This window comes from Pinus tabuliformis, chromosome 5_1 (assembly GCF_031772625.1).
Source record: "Pinus tabuliformis cultivar Carrire ecotype Pingquan chromosome 5_1, CPIR1, whole genome shotgun sequence".
Classification (NCBI taxonomy): Eukaryota; Viridiplantae; Streptophyta; class Pinopsida; order Pinales; family Pinaceae; genus Pinus; species Pinus tabuliformis.
Window position 1 is genome coordinate 996,126,175 of NC_142305.1, and position 8,116 is coordinate 996,134,290.

General features: G+C 38.4%; 1 pseudogene; it reads right to left on the bottom strand.

Annotated features, from left to right (window-relative positions):
• Positions 1-748: 748 nt before the first annotated feature.
• On the bottom strand, positions 749-4,237 carry LOC149168060 (UDP-glucuronic acid decarboxylase 4 pseudogene; annotated as a pseudogene).
• Positions 4,238-8,116: the final 3,879 nt, after the last annotated feature.

The following is an 8,116-nucleotide window of genomic DNA, read 5'->3' on the forward strand; positions in this document are numbered from 1 at the left end:
GCGTAAGGATCTTGAGAGAATGAAGTTCAGTTCATAACTACCCTTCTTAGTCTTTCTTGGGTAACATACTCACTTGGTCGCGCTCGGACGTCCAATAATCTAAAGTAGGCCACGAGGAATGAACACTCCGCAATCTATATACATGAATAAAAGGGAAGAACCCACTATTATATTAAGAGATTGTTTCCTACTACATCGATCGGTAGCTACTCTGCGGCTCCCTCTAATCCATGATAGAGGAAATGAATACGTAGAGAAGCATTGGTTCCTCTGTGATGAAATCTGGAATGCATGGTAGAGGCAATGAATACGTAAAGAAGCATTGGTTTCTCCGTCATGTAATCTGGAATGCATGGTAGAGGCAATGAATACGTAGAGAAGCATTGGTTCCTCTATGATGCATAGAGGATGATGGATGTGATACATTTGGTGGATTTCCAAACTACAATGTGAGCGAGAGCGCTGCAGTGGTATATGAAATGCAAGCAAAGTGCTCCTGCTTTTGAGAACATCTAGAGCGGTAGGTTTTTCTTTTTCATTTTACTAGGAATGGAAATCTCACATTCCCATGGCTTTCCACATTTATTTCTCTTAAAGTCCGCATAAAGATAGTCAATTATACAAATATACCTACAGAGTTTAAGGTATGGGAAGGTGAAGAATTGAAACAGCAAAGACCTCATGTGCTTTCGTGATGCTTTTCAGACATGTCCAATTTCTCTTCATTATATCATCGGGGAGCTTCCGGTTAAAATAGTTCAACAGCGACACAGCAAACTCTATAACAATCAGTCCCAATTGTTATCGAGGGCACCCTCTCTAATTGTTGTCTAGGGCAGCACTCTCCGGCCTCCTCCAAACGGAATCCACTCAAGTTAGCCTCCTTGAGCTCTCCTGCCAGGTAGTCACCAATAGGCAGAAAAGGAACAAAAAAAGCCCTGATGCAACACTTCTTTAGAAGATAAATGATTGAAATGAGTTTGTTAATTATCATTAACTATTAATCTGAAATTATTATTAATAGTTATTAAGTGTTTATTAATTTGATGGCTGACTATTGTTCAATTGTCTAACACTAAATCTGAAGGTGTAGACTGATGTAATGTGGCACTTTTGGGAGTCTTTCTCAAAGGGATAGATATTTTTAACTTGTATAAAGGCTTTACCACACTACCATAGGCCAATACCATGGATAACACAACATGTCAAAAAAATCCATAACTAATATACCCATGTTCAGATAAAAATGAGACTTGAATTGAAAAAGAAGGATTTACAGCTCACAGGTGAGTACCGCACCTGGAGACTGCAGTCAAACAGAGAGAACTCTCTCCGTACACTCTACATCTCATCAAATGAGCAATTACATCATTAAGTACATTACTAGAACTCAAGAAGTTGCAACCAAACTCCTAAACTCTAGGAACAAATCCTAAACTAAGGAGATACGTTACGAGCTATAGTGCTTTGCCTTTTGTTGCTCCATGCTATGACCCCGGATCCAACGCTGAAAGCGTAACCTATGATAAATCTTCGATCATCCAAGTTACCTGCCCAATCAGAATCTGAAAAGCCTGCTAGAATAACATCAGAAGTGTTAGTGTACAAAATGCCATAATTACTAATACCACTAAGATACCTCAACACACTTTTTGCTGCGACCCAGTGACTTTCGAGTGGTTTTGACATGAACTGGCTCAACACACTAACAGAATATGCCAAATCTAGTCTAGTTGTAGTCAGATATATCAAATTTCCAACTAGCTGTCTGTACATGGTAGCATCCACCTCTTTAGTACCGTCATCACTGCTCAACTTTAAGTTCTGTTGTAATGGTGTTTCCGCTGATCTGCACTGCTCCATTCTGAACCTTTCCAGCAAGCTTCTGGCATACTTCCCTTGAGTAAGAAAGGTTTGTCTAGAGTCTTTCCATACCTCCAATCTGTGGAGGTTTGCCGTTACACCAAAACCCGCAGGTGTTGGTAAACATTACAAGCCAGTAACTAGGATCCCCAGGGTGGAAATTACGGATTCTATAGAGGTGCGGTGATTCTTCCAACACCCCCCCTCAAACGCAACTCGGGGGAATCGAACCTGGGTCCAAGCTCTGATACCATGTGGAGGTTTCCCGTTACACCAAAACCCGCAGGTGTTGGTAAACATTACAAGCCAGTAACTAGGATCCCCAGGGTGGAAATTACGGATTCTATAGAGATGCGGTGATTCTTCCAACACAAACCCAAGCAATAATGAAGGTTTCTGAGGTCTTTCCATCTCATACACTTGTGACATCTGATTTCTTTGATCACATTGTTAGCATTCCCTGTTATGATCATATCATCTACATACAAAGAAATCAAAATAATTTTCCTCTGTTTATTAAACTTGGTATACATATTTGGATCATTCAAGCTCCTATGAAAGCCATGCTGTAAAAAAAATGAGTCAATTTTCTCATACCACAACCTGGGTGCCTGTTTTAAACCATAAAGTACCTTTTTCAATTTACACACAAGATGTTCCTGCCCCTTTTTCACAAAACCTTCAGGTTGTACTAAATAAATTTCTTCCTTCAAGTCACCATTCAGAAATGCAGACTTAACATCTAGCAGGTGTAGCTGCCATTTGTGTTTTGTTGCTAAGGAAATTAGCATTCTAATGGTGTTTAATTTTGCTACAAGAGCAAAGGTGTCATTGAAATCTATTCCCTCTTTCTGTGAATAACCCTTTGCTACTAGTCTAGCTTTAAGTTTTATATACTCCCATCTGCATTTATTTTTGGTTTATACAACCATTTGCATTCTATGGGGGTTTTACCTTCAGGCAATTCAACCAAAGCCCTAGTATGATTTCTGTTTATTGATTCTATTTCCTCATACATTGTAGCCCTCCATGCATCAGATTTACTTGCTTCCTCATAATTTGCAGGTTCTACAATGTTTAAAAACTTTGACATTAATGCATAGTCTTTCAATTTAGAAGGTAATCGAGTATTCCTACTTGATCTCCTTGGTAGGGGACTTACCTCAAATCTATCTATTTCAGCCTTTTGTAGGATTGCATTATTGATTACATTTCCTGTTACTTCTTCTTCTTGTTTCTGCTCCTGCTCTTCATCTTCCTCACTATTTTCTTCCATTAGCAATGGAATGTCCCAATCACTATTAGAGTCATCCTTTCCTTCTTCAACTTGTTCTAGTTCTAACATTGTAAATTCCCCAGGATTCCCAAGATTGAAAGGACCAACATGTTCACCCTCCATAAGTCGCATAAGGCCTTCAACCAGATCAGAAACAAACTGGAAACTCCGTGTTTGTTTCCCATTTGCATAGACTGTCAAAGGCTCCTTGCGCAAAGCCTGAGCAAAAAAATTAATTACAACCCGACCATCATCAAGGCACATTTGCGGACCGTATGTATTGAAAATTCGAGCAATCTGAACCTCAACATTTTCTCCCCTATGATAATCCATAGTCAGAGTTTCGGCTGTTCTCTTACCCTCATCATAGCAACTACGGACTCCGATGGGATTAACATTGCCCCAGTAAGCTTCAGTTTGAGGATGTTCAAGAGGATCTCCATAAACCTCACTAGTACTTGTAAGCAGAAAACGTGCCCCAACACGCTTGGCAAGTCTGGATATGTTCAAGATTCCCACATCATTAGTTTTGATAGTCTTCACAGGATTGTGTTTGTAATGCACAGGGGAAGCGGGGCAAGCCAAATGGTAGATCTGATCAACCTCCAACAATAAGGGTTCCACAACATCATGCCTTATCCGTTCAAACCTCGGATTGCCAAAATGATGCAAAACATTCTCCTTCCTTCCTGTGAAGAAATTGTCGACAACAATAACATTGTCGCCTCTTGCCATGAGCCTCTCAAGTAAATGACTGCCAAGAAAGCCAGCTCCACCCGTCACGACAACTCACAGGGACTTTCTCTTCAAACCTAGGGGCACTTTAGCCCCCGAATTCACCATCGAACTGGAATGATACTGAGCAAACCGAGAAACAAGAGTCTCATAAACAACCTGATGAGATTTATCGGGCACAAACCTTCCATTTTCATTAACATTAGAAGCCAAAAAACCAAGCTGAAGGATAAAGAAAGTCGATGTGGTGGCGATTCCTATCAAAATAAACAGCAGCCGCTGCTCCCTGAGCAAATAATCTACTGGCCTCATAATAGACCACGTCTTTTCTGGCTTAAGAGAGTACTCATCACTGTTATTCATATTGGACTGATAAAATTTTTGATCCTCTCATGAATAAGTCTTCAATGAGCGACCACCGGGAAAGTTTGATCTGCTGCCACCAAACAGATCAGGAACTCCAATGCGCCACCACTGGGCAAATCCGATCTACTACCACCGAACAGATCAGGAACTCCAATGCGCCACCACTGGGCAAATCCGATCTTCTACCACCAAACATATCAAGAACTCCAATGCGCCACCACCGGGCAAATCCAATCTGCTGCCACCAGACAGATCAGGAACTCTAATGCGCCACCACCAGGCAAATCTGATTTGTTGCCACCGAACAGATCGAGAACTTTCAATGCGCCACCACCGGACAAATCCGATCTGCTGCCACCGAACAGATCAGGAACTTTCAATGCACCACCACCAGGAAAATCCAATCTGCTGCCACATAACAGATGAGAAATTTCAAAGTGACACCACCAGGCAAGGCCGATCTGCAAAAAATTGCAGATTTTCCAAAGAGAAAGAGGCTGGCGCTACTCGAAGGCGAAAGATCCATGCCAAAAACAAAATCGACGCGTGCTTTCGAAATTGGCGTGATTAAGGCTTTCTTTTACGCGCTAATAGCAATTCCTGGCGCGATGGCGCTACTATTTCTCTCAAAACCGCGCCAAATGACGCGACTGTTCCTTAATAAACAACGCCAACCCTTTCTTCCGCTCAAAAATGGCGTGACTGTTCACCACGAAACCACGCCAACCCTATTTTCCGCTCAGAGATGATCAGTCATCTGAGACCTATCTTCAGGTGTTACTACAGTCCACCTGATTCTACGAATGCTTCTGTACACTTCACCGCCACTACAGTTCTGTAATCAATGACGCATCCTAAAAAAAAATTAAGGCTATCCCTACTCTGTGCTCTAATACCAAGATAAAAATGAGACTTGAATTGAAAAAGGAGTTACAGCTCATAGGTGAGTACCGCACAAGGAGACTGCACTCAAACAAAGAGAACTCTCTCCGTACACTCTACATCTCATCAAATGAACAATTACATCATTAAGTACATTACTAGAACTCACGAAGTTGCAACCAAACTCTAAACTCTAGGAACAAATCCTAAACTAAGGAGATACTTTACAACTTGTGTAACCATTTCTCCATTAATACAAAATAATATTAATTATTTTCAACTTGTTCATATGATAATTTTTTATAATTGATCAATTTAATTAAAGAATGGATAAGACATAACAATTTTGAGATAAATCTCAATTTTTAATATTGACTACCTTGAACTAACCCTTGGGACTTGACTATCTTTGAAATAAATAATAATTTTTGATATTTAGTGGAAGTTAAATCTCTACTATCAACTTTATAATTATTGATAATTAAATTAAAATTCTAGAAATCTTATTGAAAATAATATTATAAAAGAACTATTTGTACACTAAAATATAATACACATAATTGATTTAATAAATATAATTTCGATTTTGTTCAGTCCGGAGCACAACTTGTTGAGAAATGGTTTAGTTAGTAAGACAACCTATGTTCAAACTTCACTAGCCTACTAAGCATGTGTACTTGAAGGAAACATCTAACTTACAAATATATCTATTTGATATTTCTTTCTTTGTTGAGGAATGGTTTCCTTAATAAAACTACCTATGATCAAACTTCACTAGACTCCTAAACATGTATAATGAAAGGAGACATCTAATTTACAAATATATCTATTTGATATTCCTTTCTTACAAATATATCTATTTAATATTCCTTTCTTTGTTGTGGACTATTCCTCATATCCTATATGTTTTTTTTACATACACATTAATCATAAAAAGAATACATTTATCAATTTCCTTTAGTATCATAACACATATAGTAGTGGCCTCCTTTGTGAAAAAAATGAGAAAGCCCTCATTTGTTTAAAACATTACCAAGAAAATAGAATTTAAAATACCAAAACAATAATTACCTTTATCCATTGTAAAAGACTGTAGGGGACATTGTGCTATCTGCATTGGAGTAAAACTTGTTGCCTCTAAGAAAGAGCTAAATAGAGAAATAGAGTGGAACTTCTTGGAATGTAATAACACGCTTATAAATATCCACTTCCCCGAATGTAATAATAGGATTATAAATATGTGTGGGAGGATATGGCACCTAGCACATTAATAGAATGTAATATCCCCAACCAATTGAAGTCCTAATAGAATGTCATATCCCCAACAAATTGATTGTTGGAAGATGGCACCCTTGCTGGCCCTTTGTTCCTTTGGGTTAGTAACAGGGAGAGTTTTAGACAAAGGGTACCTTCGATTTATAATAAAATATAAAAACCAGGGTTTTTGTTTAAATAATTAACGAGGATTTAGTATTATTGTATTTTCCAGTGGTATTTTTTTTTAATGGTATTCATGATATTATGGGCGACGATATTTGACGGTAAACTATAGAAACTTTTAAAAACCCAATGGAAAGCTATAAAGGAAGAAAGAAGGAGAAAAGAAAGGCACTCAATCTTGATATTTTCTGTGCATTTGGATTGGAGTCTTAAGTGAATTTTCCATAAGTGATGGTTTCAGGTGAGATCCTGCCGCTAGCTTCGGTGGGATCCAGTTTCACCCTAGTCAGCAACCTAATTTCGGTGATATGAGGTATAAGCATAGCTAGTTTGATTTCCTATATGTGAATTCGTGGATGTGATTTAGCGGGAGTAAAACGGTTTCCTGGTCATCAAGACTGTAGAAAATCATTCTCCAAGGTCGTGGGTTGTGGGTTATCTTCAGCATGTTCATTTTCTGTCACGAGGCTTTCGATTAAAACCATATCTGTGGCTACATCTTATCTGTTGGAGGGCTCAAGGGTTTAATACATCGTTAATAAGAAGAGGCTGACAATAGCGATATCTCTTAGTGTGATCATCATTATGTTGGAAGATCGAGATCCTGTGGAATTCAGGGTGTATTTATCAATAATTTGCAGGTTGAGATCATTGATACTATTGGGCGTGTTTATTAGTTGAATTAGCAGATCGAGTGCCTTGCATTTATGAGCTTGACAGTGTGGAGCACTCTTAAATTATGAGTATAATTACTATTTGTTGGTAGGTCATGAGCCTAGAATTTTTGGGCATATATTTCATTGTTTAACAGGTCAAAAACTTCATTCTTGAAGTAGGCCAAGAGTATAATTAAGAGGGGTCGTGAGCTATCTTTTAGCAGACCAAGAGAAAATTTGGAAGGAATTATCTACTATATTCCGAGAGAACCATCATCACAAATTTCTCCAAATTTCTCGGTGTACTGTAAGGCTGAATTGATGAGTGTCATTTGCTCGAGCAACGAAGCAAATTTCCTGAAGCAGGTTGAAGCTACCATCCCTAGAGGACGAAATTCTTGTACATAGTTGAAGTTCGAAAACTTAAGGTTGATATCATTGGTGGGATTGAAATATTGCTATTTTTTGGACCACAATACATTATATCCAAGCACTGTATAATTGTCCTCCTTGACAAACTGAATACCCCATATTGAGAAGCCAAAGGTCTTGTCATTTATCTGAAGCTGCCTATCTAGCATCACATGCAATTGGAGCTGGATCCAATATCTTCTTGTATTACTATGTATTGAGTTCAGCCAAATCTTCTGCTATAGAACCAAGTATCATCTTCAAGTATCATCTTCATGAGGAGATTGTGTGCATTTGTAGAGAATTTTGTAGGACAAGTTGCTCCAGAAAGAGAACTGATTATAGATCAAGATGAGGATGTACTAAATGATTCAACAAGCTTCATGGCTAAAAATCAATATGAATGAGATGCACCAAAACTTTGCAATATCGAAGAAAGTGAATGTCACAGGGCTTCTATTCTGTAGAATAAAAATTCAAAATATGA